Source organism: Anas acuta, chromosome 17, assembly GCF_963932015.1.
Source record: "Anas acuta chromosome 17, bAnaAcu1.1, whole genome shotgun sequence".
Lineage (NCBI taxonomy): Eukaryota > Metazoa > Chordata > Aves > Anseriformes > Anatidae > Anas > Anas acuta.
Genome location: NC_088995.1, coordinates 5,837,331 through 5,853,957, shown reverse-complemented (window position 1 = coordinate 5,853,957; position 16,627 = coordinate 5,837,331). Strand labels below are relative to the sequence as shown.

General features: G+C 41.3%; 1 long non-coding RNA gene across 4 annotated transcripts in view; it reads right to left on the bottom strand.

Moving 5' to 3' along the window:
* Nucleotides 1–16,627, bottom strand: part of LOC137841242 (uncharacterized) — a 59,894-nt gene that overhangs the window by 4,014 nt on the left and 39,253 nt on the right. For 2 of the 4 annotated variants that reach the window (XR_011088501.1, XR_011088500.1), the window contains exons 1-3: nt 8,941–15,353; nt 5,357–5,480; nt 3,554–3,721 (exon numbers count right to left, since the gene is read on the bottom strand). This is a non-coding gene — a long non-coding RNA (uncharacterized lncRNA). Of the gene's footprint in view, nt 1–3,553; nt 3,722–5,356; nt 5,481–8,940; nt 15,354–16,627 lie in introns of those variants that run through there. The other 2 variants (XR_011088502.1, XR_011088503.1) reach the window with 2 other exon arrangements.

Sequence of the window (16,627 nt, the reverse complement as noted above, 5' to 3'; positions counted from 1 at the left end):
CCAGGAATGATCCCTGTTATTGTTCCCTGTGTTGAGTGGCTTTATAAGAAAGACATGCATGCAGTGAGATATGGTTTAGAAATGCCAGTAACATTTCAAATATTAGTGTCACCTGGCAGGCCAGTGTCCCCTGCCTGCAGTGGCTGCTCCTGCAAGGTGACCTTCTGCTCTTGTGAAGTAGAAGTAACATGATCTCTGCGAAAACGCACAGCACAGCTGAGAAAGTCATTAGAGAGCTAGAACTGCAACTACCAAGAGTTGAAGAGCTTTTTGTTTAATATATTAAATGAAGCCTCCTTGAGGTAAAAAAATAAAAAAATCAAACTACCTCCCGTATGAACCAAATGGGACTCTATGGGTATGTAAACAGGTAGAAAGTGCCTATCATTTCTTTGGGCCAAACACAGACCCAAAGGTCACATATTCATCAGACCCTAGGGTCTATGACACTGACAAGCATGCATTAAGAAAAAATTGTGCCTGAAAGGAAGTGCAATTAAATGCACTGCTGTTTTACCCAAGTATGGAGTGCAACCTGAATTAGCTGGTACGTTCTGGCAATCTAATGCATTTGTACAGGTGATGTTCCACTGAAGACAATACACTGAGTCCCGTGTATTGGCATAAATGCTGGGAAAGTCGTGCTCAGCATTTACCTTGGCTCCACAGGATCCATACAGAAGCATGTGCCAACATGGGAACAGGCCAAATTTGTAATCTAAGCAGTTTAGAAACAGTCCTTTCTACATTTCAGTCATTTTAATCACATTGAACTGTACTTTGTTTCCACCTTGGAGTAAGAACTCCTTCTGCATCTAACTGGACAGACAGGAGTAAGAAAGACGCGTAAGGATAAACTTTTCAAGCCTTCTCCTACTCTGTCTATAGCAGATGGATAGAGTTGGGGCATAACAAATTATGCACCACCACAATAAACCCAGGACTTTACCCAAAGGTATAACCTTGTCTAAAATCTGCATTTTGAACCCCTGCTCTTTCAGGTATCCTCTCAGTTGTCTGCTACAGTTGGAAACTTTGTGGAGTCCAGGACGCAGGCTTTATGTTCTCCAGAATTCTGCAGTTTTCTGCAACTAAATTGAACGTGTATGAACTTTTTGATCTTTCTCCTTCTCTTTAATGAAACAAGGCATGGTCCCTGCGAAGACTCTGGACACCAGTCTCAAGTCTTTTTTACTATACACTGTAAAGCCCACTGAGAAGATAAGATGTGGACAGCTGGGAAAGACTTTCTCGGTTCCATTTTCCATGTATTGTATCATTCCAAACACTGCATGTCACAGCTTCATTCTAGCAGAATAAACTCTAACGAGGAAGAGATTTCAGTTAATTATTCTGCTTTTTCAATACTGGATTTATGCTGAAAATAATGTTAGAGACATTGAATGTATGGATTTTTCTGATATAGGTAAGAAACATAGCTGGAAAACTCAGCAAAACCTTAAGCCCCACAAATCAGAAACCAGAAACAGGACTGCAGTGCTTAACAGCAGGTCTGGCCAATAATTTCAGTGGAAAAACAAATTTGCAAGGATCAAATTACAGAGTCAAAAAAAAAAATCCAAATCCACATTTTCAGGCTAGCTACTCCATCCTGCACTCTTAATTTGAAATCTTCTAGACTTTGTAATTATTGAAATGGACACTTTTTTTATGACTCACAACAGAACAATAAAGGGTTAACAGGCAAAGATTTAAGGGCCTACCTAAGTAACCCGGGTAACATTGGAATTCCCAACCTGAGAGAAAATGTAAAGCATGGATTACTTCCTGAAATCTGCTCAAAATAAAATAAAAATAGCAGTAATTTTGATGAAAAAAAAAAAAGGAAAAAAAAAAGTGTTGTTCCTTCCCAGTGATCCTTGAAGAGCAGAGCAGTGCAGTGGAAGGGAAGGGAAGCCAGCACTTGGCTTGTAGTGCATTAGTGCTCTATCACCTCTACTGCCAAAGTGAACCATTACTTACTAAAAGTGCTCTCTAGACAGGCCCCTTCTGGGACAGCGTACCCATCACTTTCTGAAGGGTAGTTTGGAGGATTCCTCCCTTTTTGTTGGACAGTCCCCTGGGTTTCTAAACCTCATGCATTATGGATAGGATCTTAATGGAGACTGGCTGCATAAGCACTGCTTCCTCTCAGCTCAAGACAGCCATTGCTGTGCTGTGCTTTCCACTTTCTTTCCATCTTCTGTATGCCAATTAGGCTCTAATTTGATTTCTGTTCTATCTGTATGAACCCCATTAAAACCCAATTCTGCTTATTACCAACAGCTTTCTTTAAATGAAACTACTTTCCCTCTAAGGATTCTCCCAGATTCAGAGGCAAATCAATCCGCAATTACCCGATGTGTTGCCAGCCCATGCCACTTGGACTGTACGCTCGCTTTGCATTAAAAGCGAGCCTCCAGCTCACCACCACCTCCTTGGCACTTTGCAACCTGCCACGATGCCATCCATCTTTGCCTTGCCAGATCAATAACGACAATTCTTGTACATAAATACCCTCAAATTACTTCTCTCTACAGTAACACAACACCAGTGTATTCTCTGTAGTACTGGCCACACAGACATTAGCTCTAATGGTGGTCTCTGCAAATGCACCGATGATTTAACTTCTGAGGGAAAAGAAACTTGCTTATAAAATATTTGTCAGTATCAATAGGCAATTAATATCAAATAGCCTCTTAATGAAGAGTCTCCCAGATTATAATGAAGCTTTGTAGCTGCGTCCTAATGTTCTTTAGCTAAGAAACTTGGGATATTATAAACATTATGGAATCTCACTGTTGCTACAGACATAGAAGAATGTGAGTGGGTGCGTGTCTTCTCTTAACAGAAAAGGAAGGAGCAGAATAGAAATAATTTTCTCTCCGAACACAAATAACCACAGTCTTTTATGACTTCTTGGAAAAGAAATAGCTTCAGGAGGGTGCACTGAAGCTCTCTTCTTCATGTCTTTTCCCTGTGAAGATTATAGCTGTTAAAAACAGGAAGCTGGTGTTTTGAAAATTTTATCAATGTAGCTTGATAATAGACAACAAAATTTTCTACCCTCCATGAACAGAAGATCTACTCCTTCCTCTTTTCTGGTTAGCCATCCCTGTTCTTTACTTCAAGTGGATATGAAAACTCTATCAAAAGGTTGTACATTTCTACAAACAATTGCTAACAGAAGGTACTTCAGATTTGGGGAAGATTTTACAATGACAGAACTGTCTTTAAAATCAGGGAGGTTTAAGTAACACTTGAATTCCAGTACATTGATGCTAAGGTTGTTTCAAAAGACTATAAGGACTGATGTCGACATGAGGTTTTCTCTCCCAGGGAAGGCTCTACTGAGAGGATGCTGATTCCCTAACACCTTCCCGTGTTGAAGCTGGAAGAAGCAGGGGCTTCACAGAATGAGCTTGGATGGAAGTGGTTTTGCTGACATATTACCTGCTGACGGGGGTATTTTACTCATAATATTCTTGTCACAAGTAAAGTAGGTGCAGAAAAAGCATAATGTGGTATTTTCCTTTTCCTTACTAGTTCTCACCTGAAGGTTTCATCAAGGAGAGATGACCCTCGTAAGCATCCCCATATAAGGCAGCAGTTGAAACATTCCAGGCTGTTATGTACAAGTGATATCTAGTTTCTCCTGATAGCTGCTCTGATTTTTTGTCTGGAACTTATCCAAGAAGAAGGAACAGTCAGACTAAAATTACTAAGAAGACACAACAGAGATATAAAAAGTAATTAAAACTTATTTCATATCTAGAAACAGTGAACAGTGAACAGAGCAAGAATGTATCTGGCTATTTTAAGAATTGTAGCAGGCCTTTGTTGAGCTGCCTAAATGAGTAACACTTGTATATACAACAGATAATAATAATAAATATAATGATATTTTATAAAGTATGCACATAAAATGGTAGCATGATAAACTGCAAAAACAGGCAATAAATTCTATTTTTCATTCAACCCTTGCCACCTCACCTGTGCTCTGTATGCTAACTCTCCTCTCCAAGGATTTATCCTATTCCAGAATCTAGAAACAGTTTGAAAAACAACTGCTGCTTCAAATATAGAATGTGAAAAGCTGCCAGAAGAGTGGTTTCCTTTCTTCTTTTTTTTTTTTTTATCTTCCTCTAGTTACACAGTTACAGGTTCAGAGTGTAAGATGGATAGCAGTCACTCTTGCATTTATGTTAAAGATCTGTTGCTCTAGTCTACCAGGGCTGGAAATGGGTGCTGTAAACCAGCTGCCCACTGGTGTCAGGTTTGGGGAAAGGTGTAATTCCTGAGAAAAGAGAAACAAAGCAATCACAAAGCACTTCCTTTTAGCCGCTGGTTCTAGCTAAACAAAACTTCCTGCTCGCATGTTGCAGAAACACAGGACTGCTGCTTTTTTCCACTTATGAACAACAAAACTTGGTTTTAACTGTGGCTTCAGCCTCTGGGCATCAGAAAAGTTCATCTGAGTTCAAAACAGGGTAGGAAGCTGTATTTACTGTTGGGAAATCCTGGGTAGAAATACACTGTTTGTGTGCTTTGTAACGCATACACACAGAGCTTAATATATCTGGGACATGGAAAACCTTCTCTGCAGCTTGTTGGAAGCAGTACCCACTGCTCTGGCCAGGCTGCTGGACTGCCCAAAATCCAGGATAAAATCCTCAAATACCATCCAAATAATATATTTTGGGGGAAAAAAAAATAGACATAGCCAAGATGATACACATACATGGTTGTTCTGAGATGAGGAGGTAATACTGTAGGTACTCTTCAGCTTAGGCAAGGTCAACTAAATGAGTCTGAGTTTCCCTAGAGTCACGGATTTTTTTTCTTATTTCTCTTCACTGGCCATCATCACTGTTTCTTTCTTAAATCTTTTGACAGTTAAAGACCTTATATCCTCATGGATATGTATGGCACAGACTTCCTACTATAATAGTATAGCTCCCTGGGTGAGTGTTTTTACACTGGAACAAACATATCCACACGGTGAGATACGCTGGAAGAGCCAGAGCAAAAGAATTACACCCCTGGGGGCAGGTAGCTCTGTGGAAGTTTCTGTGTGGACAAGGCCAGGAAGAGAGACTGGCTTCACCACCCAGCCTAATAAAAACACAGTTAACTCACTCTTATCTCTATAGCTGGCAGCAAAGGAAGTCTTTCTGTGTTACCTTCTTAAAAACCTTCAGAAGCATAGTGTCTGCCTGAACTACACCAGCAAACACCACCACAGAGTCAACCAAGTTCTAATGAAATCTACAATACCAGTTTCTACATCTGATGGATTTTCAGGTAACATCCTTACGATTAAACACAATGGTACACTTAATGTAAATAAACATACATTTTGGTACCTCTGTGCACTATTCCCTGGCAATGTGGATGAGTCACCTCGGAATGAGGAGGCTGCAGAAGAGAAGGGTTGGATAGCACAGTTTGTTGGAGAGCACAGCACGGCTTGGGAAGTTCTGTAGGCACAAAAGGCAAACAGTAATGTCAAGCAGATGGTAAAAACAGGAACCAAACGAGAAAGAAAAAGAAAAAAAAATAAGTTGCTTGAGCTACACACACACATATTTATAAGGTCTCACCGGCAAACCAGGACAATGAGTCTTTGTACAAGGGAAATATATTACACAACATAAAGCCATATCACTCGCCACATAAAGCTGCATTAAATGAATTCACTGATTAATAAATCAGACATCAAGAACTACAAAAAATTGTCCAGGAACTCTTAATGCTGTATCCTTCAGCTGTGCACATAAATGACATACTATTGTTTCAAGTGGTCAGAATCATATCATATGTAAATATCATAAGCCCTTTATAGCAAAGAGCCTCTGCAGATTCTTTTTTTAGCCTAAATGGTAAGAGCCTTTGCTTTTGGAACAGGACAGTTCAAATTCTATCTCCAGTTAACCACAAAGCCCCAAGTGACTATAAAATGCAGTAGTGACATCTGTACAGTTTCAGAGGCCACAGATTGTTTCCATATTCTAATTACTACATCTCATTACAATGAAGAAAAATCACTTCTTTTTTTGAGTCGCAGATGTGAAAGGAAGATCTTGTGGTTAAAGGACTCACAGAACTCAGAGGCCTAGATTTTTTCTCTTTCCAACTAAATTGCAGACTTCCAGCACAAGAACACTCACTTTCTTCCACTGTGTCTTGGAAGACTTAACATACCCATGTTCACTAAGTGTTTTGATGTCTTCATTTAAGTGACTCATATGGTCACAAAATACTTAAAATATCTTGCATGCAAAATTTTGATTATCACAGATCAGAAAGTTTGGAAAGACAAGATAATTAATTCTTTATGGACAATTTTCTTGTCTTAATTTTGTTTTTAGAACACTAGACAATTAGGAGATACTATACAATAGTTGACTTTCTCAAAACATAGTCTGTGATTAAATCATTGTTATGTGAAAAAAGCCTGTACATGGTAGTGTTCAATTCACGTAGTACTGCTGACCTTTTAGCTTTTCTAAGGCATCCATACACATGACAACTACAAACACTGGTTTAACCAGAAAAGACACACCGCTGCTATGATCAACTGCACCTTGATGTTGTTTTCAACCCAGTGCCACACACTACTGATGTAATTGTATCTAAATTTAAGGCAGCAATTGGCTGGGTGGGTGATATTGTCACCAATCCGCAATTCTTCACCAGCTTTTATAGACTGCAGCGTCTTCTTTGGAAACTCTGAGTTTCATGTGAATGCTTGAGCAACAGCTGGCATGATAAGGCATGCATACTTGTGTCCAAAAATATGCACTCTGGGTGCGGTGCGAGGAACAAGGTCAAGGGACATGAGCCTTCAGGCCTAGGTCCTAGCTGGAGAGCTCACACGGTGCAGGAGCACTCACCTGGTGAGGCACAGTCAGGCAGCACTCCTTTATAAGGGGTTTTCATGACACATGAATGGAGGTCAACAATGGATTGTTAAAGAATGTAATGAGATTTACGTTTACAGGTTTTTAATGGCACAAAAAATCACCAAGCTTGAATCTCCTACTGAACCTCTAAAGCCAGAATACCTAAAAGGCTACGAAAAAGAAACTTGTGATTTTTAGTGAAACACAAGCAAATTTATTCAGAGGGCACTGTGCTCACTCTCCTCTAACCCAGAAAACTTGTCCCATGAAGTAAGGTAGCTCTGCAGACCTGCAGAAGGTCCTGTGAGCCACTGTCTGGAAATGTAGGTGTTTTCCAAAAATGCAGACTCAATGTGTTGTGGTGGGGGATCCCCAAAGTGTGAGTTACCTGAACGGAGATGTCATTTTTCACCTAAGTAGCACGCCTAACTTGTTTTTGTCGGCAACAGATGCAAAATCAGAACTCTGGGGTTTCAGTCCCTGTTCAATCTAAGTTATCCATTCTTTCTCTCCAATTGAGCTCGCATTGACATTTTGCAACACACAGTTAACTGCAGAGTGAGTGACATTACGGTGGTGACACCAGATCTTTGCAACCTGAACTCTCCAGTATAAACAAAAAGCAGAAATGAATCCCCTGTCTCCTGAGCATTAGCAGTTCCTGAAAAGAGCAAATGCAGAATTGCTTTCCTTATGGTCAAAAATGAATACTGCGAGGAAGTGACTGGAGGGCATTTTAGATTTCATGTTAAAGAAACAAAGCACAAATTGACTTTTTATAAAGGTCAAGTGAAAAATTGGATATCTTAAGGCTGCAGAGAATTTCTACTCTGTGTTCAGTTCTGTTTATACACAAAAATGAGGAGAAAAATATTGTCATGGCCAACTTAACAGATGATCTGGCTTGGGACAAAGGAAAGAAAAAAGGAGAAAAAAAGACCATTTTTTCATGAAAGCCTGGTATTATACACAATATCATTTACAATAATTTTCCTCAATGGAAGTTATTACATTGCCCTTTCACAAACCATCTCGGCATTAACAAAATCTATCCAGCACGGCTTGCACATAACCTGCAGGTTCCAGCATTTGCCACTGGTTTGTGAATTAGTTGGTTATGTGCTGAAAGAGGTATTTAGGATACATAATTCATCCTCTATACTAAAAATACACAAAATAACAAATAATACCCATACTTAAAATGATATTTTCACATTGCTTTCACATGGGCTAAATCGTGTCCCATGTGAACTGACTAAACAACTTTGTAGTAATTAAAAAAAAAAAAAAAAAAAAAAAAGAACTCCTGAAGCTGATATTTTAACCCGAACCAGTTTTAACCATTACACATCTGGTGACATTCATCCCACAGTTTGCTTTGTTCATGCCATTGCTCAATCCACTGCAGTCTCAGTACACTGTGGTTCACCTCCTACATGGGAGAGGAGCACTCGGACCAAGGACACCACAGCCTGCCGAAAAGGAAGCAAGAGGGCAGCCTGGGGGCAACAACAGCAGCACTAATGGAAACAACAAAAATCAGAATGGTAAGAAACACACAACCTAAAAAAGGTTTTGCTGCTTCCTTCCCTACAGCCTCCCAGTGCTTTCTTCTCCCTGCACAAATACTGCACATTTTGTGTGCTTGCTTGGGGAGGAGGCTACTCCCTTTCCAGAGATCACAAGCATATTTCACACAGGGCTGAGCAAGCTCTTCAGAATAGAAGCCACTGCCCCCAAATGTTCATCTCCTTCTTTCTGTACGCATGCCCTCCCTTCCAGCCCCCTTTAAATTTTCTACTCAGGGAGATCAGGGTTGTTGGGTCTTTAATCTCCTCCTCACAGTTTCACATACAAACCTTGGCTTCAATATTTGGATATGTTTCCTCCTTCTTTTTTTTTTAATTCTCTTTTGAAGCCAAGTCGCTGAGTGAATCGTAAAGAGAGAGAATTCCAAGAGCGTTAGCTTCTCTGCTGTTCCCAGGGCAGGTCTGGGCCAAAATAAACCCCTGCCGTGCCAGCAGCAGTTACTTACAGTCAAACACCAGGCAGCACAGCACTCTGCAGCTTCCCAGTTCGAACTGTCTCCCATTGCCTTGTTAGAGATAGCCTCCTTAGAGATCCTGTCTCCAGCTGCACCCCTTCCCATGTTCGTCTTGACTCACAAACTAACAAGCAGAAAAGAAAGCAGAGAGAAGGTAAATAGTCTGCCTTGGATCCCGAAAGTCTCTGCCCAGAGCACAACCTGCTTCGCTCCAAAGCTTTTCCATCCCCACCCTCATTTCTGCTTTGTAGCAAAGGTTTTAGAAACTGGTTACAGAAAGTGGTGGTTTACGGTGTGCCTTCCCTCCACCACCTCTGTTCACGCAGTGAAGTCGGATGCCGAAACCAAATTCCTGTTAAAGGATTCAAGGAGCAAACGGCCGCTGCTTCACGGGTCTCCAGTACGCCAGCCGGGACCAAACCTGACAACTGGGCAGAGAAGTCGCAGTCAGAGATCTGTCATCCAAGTCAGTCATTGCACAGAAAGATGCAATTATTTTTACCTTCGGGAAAGAAGCTTAACCTTAAAGCTCAAGCCATGCTATGGAGCCTGTCACTACAGCTATTTGATCATGTTAATATTGATTTAAAGAATTTAATATCATTTCCTCATAAATTTCATAACAATGATGTGAAGAATTTTCCCCGTAGTTGTTTTCAGTCTTCTACACAAGTAGGTGAATTTGCACCAGCTCTGTTCACACCCTTTTTGCATAAACATTTATCCCACAAATTCTGGTCACTGTCGTGTTTGTACAGAGTAAATTTCAGATGTTTATTGGCAAAAGGCTGTACAGGAAATGCCTGAGCATTTGATCAACCAGCCAATGCAAACAATACCATGACAATTGCAGTTTGGGTGATTGTCAAATAATGGCAAAAAACTGTCCATGAGCAAGCCTCGGACATGCAATATTTCATAAATTTATAAAATGATGTCCGATCACTCATTCTGTATAGACAACAAGTATAACCAAGGAAACCAGGGATATTGAAGTGGCAAATTATTGCCATAGGTGCTGTCATCTTCAGAGTGGAGCACTGGAAAGCCTCACACTCTAATTTGCATGAGGAATGCTTCAGGAAAATACCAGCCCAATCTATCGCCCGATCTATTCAGAGGAACTATTTCCTCATTTTTTTCAAGACGTCTTTGCACTCCTCTCCAAGACCAGTAAGCTCCCTGCTCACAGGGCTGGCCCAGGAGACAAACAGCTGAACCGCTCGCACCTCCACACCCTGCTTTAGGGAAGAGCCATCCTTCAGGTCACTTTGAGACGGCATCACTGTAAAACCACAGGCTTTTACAACATTAAGGCATCAGGGACAGCATTCTCTTTAGTATGATCATAAAAAGCTGAGAGTGTTTTTGCAGTCACAGATTGAAGTGCCTAAGCCTGAACAAGGAGGCAAAGCTGGGAGTCCTCGTTCTCTCACACATACACACACACACACAAACGCACTTTTTGTAATTGGTTCTGCTCTAATCATAGCTCCTCCTTCCTGCTTTCCTCTTCTTTGTATTTATTTCTTAGCATTCCTAGCTCCAAATAGCAGCCACTGCAGCAAATCCTCCAGTTCTCAAGGGCAGTAATAGTAGAAGGGATTTTTTAATTCAATCAAATGCCTAACAAATCACAGGAATTAATTAGTCTCTTTCATTTGTCTTGTTTTTCTCCTGGTTGCAGTCTCCTCTCACTTCCACCCCGATCCTTTTTTCTGTTCCCCCCTCTTTTCTGTTTCCATATGAATCCGACTTTTCATTTTCCCCGTCCGCGTTCCAGCTCTCTCTCTCCCCCTCTCACAGTGCTGCTGGAACATGCAGCAGGAAAATGATGGATGATCACCTGTCACAGCTTGTTTATTATAATTCAGACAATCAATTACACATCCCTAATGCTGGTTGTCCCGCTGGAAATTTACATGCTCGGCACAGACCAATGTGAAAATGGAATCTCATTTGCCAAATGTCTTTCTGTGGGTACGGCGTGATGATTACAGTCTGGTTGTTTCAACAGTTGTGTGTGTCTGACAATGTCATCGCTTACTGCCTGCCACAGGTCACATTGCTCTGAGGCATTATTTATTGCGTTCTGCAGGCTGAGGCTTTCAGAGGACAAAGATGTTGCTAAAGCCACCGTGCTCAGGGCAAGCAGGCAAGGTAGATCAGAGAGCAGGCACACAGCTCCAGCGCCCATCACCTGCCTTTGTTTCCACTGGTGTGAATCCTTGTACCCCCTCCACCTTCTTTTCTTTTATGGATGACTGCCTTGTATGAAAGGGCTCCTGCATTGACAGGCAGGGCTCTGGCAGGGGGAAAAGCTGCTCATGCAGCTAAATAATCCCAGGACAGCTAGCGATTTAATAAGGAGCAAAGAATTGCAGATAAATGAGACAAAGGGGAAAACCAAAAAGAGCTTGTAAGCGTTAAGCTAAAACGCAACACAGGAGTCTGTGCTGAACCTGCTGGGAAAGGGTTACGTGGATTTCACTGACTGATTTGAGTGGTAGGGTTCATTCTTCCACCTAATTAGGAAGAAGGTGGGAGATCCTGCAGGGAAAAGGATGTAGAGAATGGACTGAGCAGCCCGTCCTGGGAAGGTTTTGATCTGAGGGAGCCACGACTTCAGGAAAAGGAGGGAAGATATTTATATCACGTGTGAACTGTGTTAATGAGCAAATTTAAAAACACACAAATTTCTGTAAATGTAGGTTTTAGAAATTCTAGGCATGGGACGCTTCAACAATACACCCATCTATCAACAGGGACACATATACATGCAACCATGCATAATATACAAAGAAAATTTCCTCTGCCTTAGCAGGTGAGAAAGGCAGGGAAAGGAAGGTACCTTTCTTGTCTAGAAGCCAAGTTTCTAACATCTCCCTCTTAATTGGAGAGAAGGACATAAGAATTGTCCCATTAATTCATCTTACTGCCTTAGGCTTGCCGTTCTCTGGCACAGAAGTCAGCTGCTTCCCTCCACCTTTCTGCTGGACACAGCCTGGTTTGGATTTTGTATCTAAAGAGCCTGAGCAATAAAGCACCCACAAAGTCATTCCCAGGAGGCTCGGGTGGAAGATGGGGAGTAAAATTGTTATACCCACCTTCTCAACATCAGTCTCAGTCATGCATGTGGTTGTACTTCTCCATACAGCGGTTAATCTGCCGGATTAGTTACTTCACTTGGTTAAAATTATGTTTGAGTATTCAACATCTAAATGGTGCACTTCAATTTCACGCTGTGCACTCATTTGTTTTTCTGCTTTTTGACTTCTTAGAAAATCCTTCTGTTCTATGGTATTATTACATATTTATACTTGTATCGATATCAAGTGCACTTCCAAAAATTTCGTATAATTAACGGCTTGGTTTTCTTTTCTTTTCTTTTCTTTTCTTTTCTTTTCTTTTCTTTTCTTTTCTTTTCTTTTCTTTTCTTTTCTTTTCTTTTTTTCCTTTCCCTCCATTTCCTTCTCAGTAAAGTTACACCTTTCTTCTTAGAACTAATTGCTGACCAGTGTGACTCCATGCCAGATTGTGCCAGCACAAAATATTCAAGGAAGTGCAACAACTGTCTTACTGCCACCGACTACAGAGCTCAGGTGCAAAACTGGAACGGGGCACTAGGGGAGCAGGCCTCATCAAGCATCCCAGTCGTCACTGTGGGGCACTTGCAGAAGGATGGATACCTGCTGATTTGAAAGACCTTCACAAGAATTCACAGGAACCGGAACTATCCCCGGGAGTAGTCTTGCCTGTTATAAATGCCTCAGCACTGAACAGGATGATCTCAAAGCAATTCAAATATTTCTACATTCTCTCTCCTCAAGGCATTCACCACTGGCTCAGAGTTCGGGGACTCTGGAAGGCTTATGTGCCACAGGGGGAAGTTAAGGAAGGACACATCCACATCATTTAAAGAGCAGATGTGGAGCAACAGCTCACACACTGGCCTGTAAATATTCAGATACAGGCACACCAAAGCGTGCACAAAACACTCAAGAGCCAAACACAAATTCTGTTGAGCTGTGCATGCACGTAGCTCTACAGGCACACATTTTGATAGAAAATTTCAGGCTTGGGTATATTCTGATTACAACCGTACATGTACAACCATGCAGGTTCTTAGAGCATCCATGAAGCCAGGCTGGATGCCCATATAAGAGATGTTTCATGGGATTTAAATATTTGTGTGCTGGCTTTGTGAATGGTAAACTGTTTGTTTCTGCATTTCTCATCCATATTCTGCATTCTATTTTCATTTATTTACATGCAGTGCAATCTCTTATTCACTGAGGTTTTATCAGTTATACACACACAACGTATGCATGGACGCAGAATTTGGCCTACTGTGAATGACAACGAGAGGAAAATATCTGAGGGCTTTTGCTCCCTCTTTTCTTTCTGAGCACATTAAGCTTCTTAAGTTTGAACGTTCCTACTGAGTCAGATATTGACAGACATATTTGCCTTTTAGTGCTTTCAGGTTCATTGGTTGTGTGAACTTGAAAACACAGCTGGTAAACATGGAAAACATCCTCAATTTCAAACAAGAACATTGAGGCATTTGGAATTAGAACCAAAATACAGATAAAAAAATACATTCAGTACATGAAACATTGTCCAAAAAGAAAGATCTGCCCATTGCATTTGAGAGAAATGCAAAAACTAATTGAATTTGTATCATTTTGGACATTCTCAAACACAATCAGAAGCTTTAACATGGGTTTTTGCAACAATAGCCAGTGTCAAAGCCTGAACAGAAAACTAATCTCAAAGCCTGAACAGAAAACTTTATACAGAGAGGCATTATCTTGGTTGGATTCCAGTGTTTGGAAGTGATGACCTCTCTCCATGAGATTTAAATGTATTTTCCCCAGTTATTTTAATATTTCCATCTAATTAATATTTTATAGCAGACAAATACAATACAATCTGCTTGAATGCAATACCACGAGCCAGTGCTTGTCATAAACGAGACAGCCTCAGTGCACCGCATCGGAAGATTCAATAGAGTAAACTCTGACCTTTGAGTGATGGAGAAGAGGACTGGTAGATAGGAAAGATAACATAGGATACTCCTAATCTACATCTTTTCCCACTTAAAATAATCAGAGAGAAGTTCTATTATCTTCAGATTCCTTTGATATCCAAATTTAACTGCAAAACTCAAGAATTCAGCCCAATGGATAAAGCAATTGTCACACACTACAATAAAACCTCTGATTCTCGTACAAGAAGCCTCCAGTGAAGGTTTAGATCTATGAGAGTGAGAACAAAGAAGTTCTTGTCTGTCCAAGTTACTTTTCTTCCCTTGCATTTTCTCCTTCCTAAAACAGCATATTGATGTCTTTGCTTAATCAGTAGCAGTATATTTTTTTTTTCAAAAATAAGTATGTGAATTTTAATCTGTGAGCACAAAAATATTAGCACTGTCTGCAGAAAAAAAAACATGACATCCATACACCCCCCCAAAAAAATAGATTAAATAACGAGTTTCTACTTCAATAAGCAGGACTAACCCTAAGGAGGGGTGTCCTGCTGTTCAGAACAGTTGTCTTCCCAAGGTGGAGGATGAGTGGCGAGTCTTTCCAGGCAGTGAAATGGTGATGTACTAATGACACCTTTAATGATCTTATGAACCATCTACTGGTGTTTTCTCAGTTCTGTGTGCACATACGTCAGAAAACATGCCCTTTTTTCTTCCTTACAAAATACAGGCAGAAGAAAGTACACAGCTTGGGATGACAGCTACGTATGTTCCCTGAGCGAACAGATGTATGAGATGTAGTTGTGTGCGACAGCAGAGGACCGGACCAGATAAATTTAGAAGAACCTCTGAGACCTTTGTTCCTATTGAGACCATGTGTGATATCCGTGGTACTGGGTTCAGCAAGTCTGTGTGCAGCAAGCAGATCATGTTGGTTAGTTATTCATACGTTAAATCTCTGTCTCGGCAGCCCTGTGAAAAGTAATATTGGTTGCAAATCCCACTGAGTCAACTCAAACCATAACAAAGCACTCTCTCTCTGCATATACATACACCCACATGTGTACACAGATCTGTTGACCACAGTGGTTTTGTTTTTAACTAACCTGTTGCTAGAGGACCAGCACGCTTAGCATTTCGGCTACATGTGCATCTAATTTCACAAACGAGGCAAGAGCATGTGAAAGGGCTTGAGTCCTTCTTACATAGCAAAAGGCTTCCTGTGCTCCTGAGAGTTCTGTATGAGTTGGCATAAAACAAAGTCTGCTGAGGGGGTTAGGGAGGAAATGGAGCAATCAAGTGTGTAAGGAGTCACTGCTACCCACAGAGGGAAATGTCATTCTGAAGCCGGCTGAAGTGAATCATATTGAGCCCTCAGCCTCTTCTTTTTTTTTTTCTTTTTCTTTTTCTTTTTCCTTTTCTTTTTTTCCTACTCCTATCTTCAGAAAGATGCAATAGTTACTAATAGGAAGAAATGTAAACAAATGCTAGTTCATATTGCTATAAAATCCTAATTGCATATGGGAGAGCATTTGGGATGAGGAAGGCCACCTTTGTCGTTACCTGTGGAATGTGAAGCTGAGCTGAAGGAGGAGGGAGTGCTGCGGCATCATTACCACTTGGCTCGGTATATTAGCCAGGCTGTGAGGATCAAAATAGTGCCAGCTGTCTGCAGGTGCTTAGTGAAGTAAGATCTCAAGAGGGACCTGTAAAACAAGGCGTGCTCTGGGATACTTTGAGTGAGGACACGGTGCTTCCCGAGCCTGGTGCTAGCTGCAGAATGACTGCCCTGAACAACTGCAGGACTGTTTGCAGCCTGGGCTGCTGGCGTAGGCAGCCAACCCTGATGCCTTCTGTGCCAGGCTCATAATTCGGTCAATTCTACCCAGAACGTGAAGTACACCTTGCCTCCACAACAGGCTAGAGGCACACACAGATACATGAGTCAGGGAAGGTTTCTGTGTTCCTAGGGGAGAAGTTTTCTCACTCTTCTTCATCAGCTTGGGAGCTGCCAGAAGACTCACTTCCAAACTGAGGTGCGGCCAGAAAATCTAATCCATTAAAGAAGCTTTTTTCCTCCTCAACTGCTACCTTGTGAAACAGCCAAATTCTCACACTTACAAGGAAAGTTCCTTTTACTGCTGCCCCCAACAAACTTGCTGCAACTGGAATTTGAGTTTGCTTATTACGGTGGACTCAAGTTACACCAGACGTCTCATTCCTCCTCGCTCTAACTGGTATTTTGCTGCTCGTGCAAGTCCCGCTGTTTTACAAAACAGATCCATTTCTACATTATTTTTGTTACTTATTCATAGCGTAGGAGCACCGAAAGGTTCTCCACCAACTCAGTTTTTGACTGTTAGGCACTACACAATCACATGCAGAGGGACCACCTTTCTATCAAAGAATTATAGTCTAAGCAGGCAATGCAGACAAAGGGCAGAAAACCAAGAGGCAGAGAGAGTTTACTTGTCCAAGGTCAAAAGCACAGCTGGTAATACAATCTTCCTATTCTTATTCCATTACTCAAACACTAGGCAAAAGTGTCTTCCTAGCCTCCTCTCTCTCCGGTTCTTATCCACCCGCTCAAAATCCCCCAACTGTGGCGTGTAAACACTGCGCAAATCAGTAACACATGTGGAGAGCTCAGATGCTACCCCATGCACGGGATATGCTGAACCTGTCTGG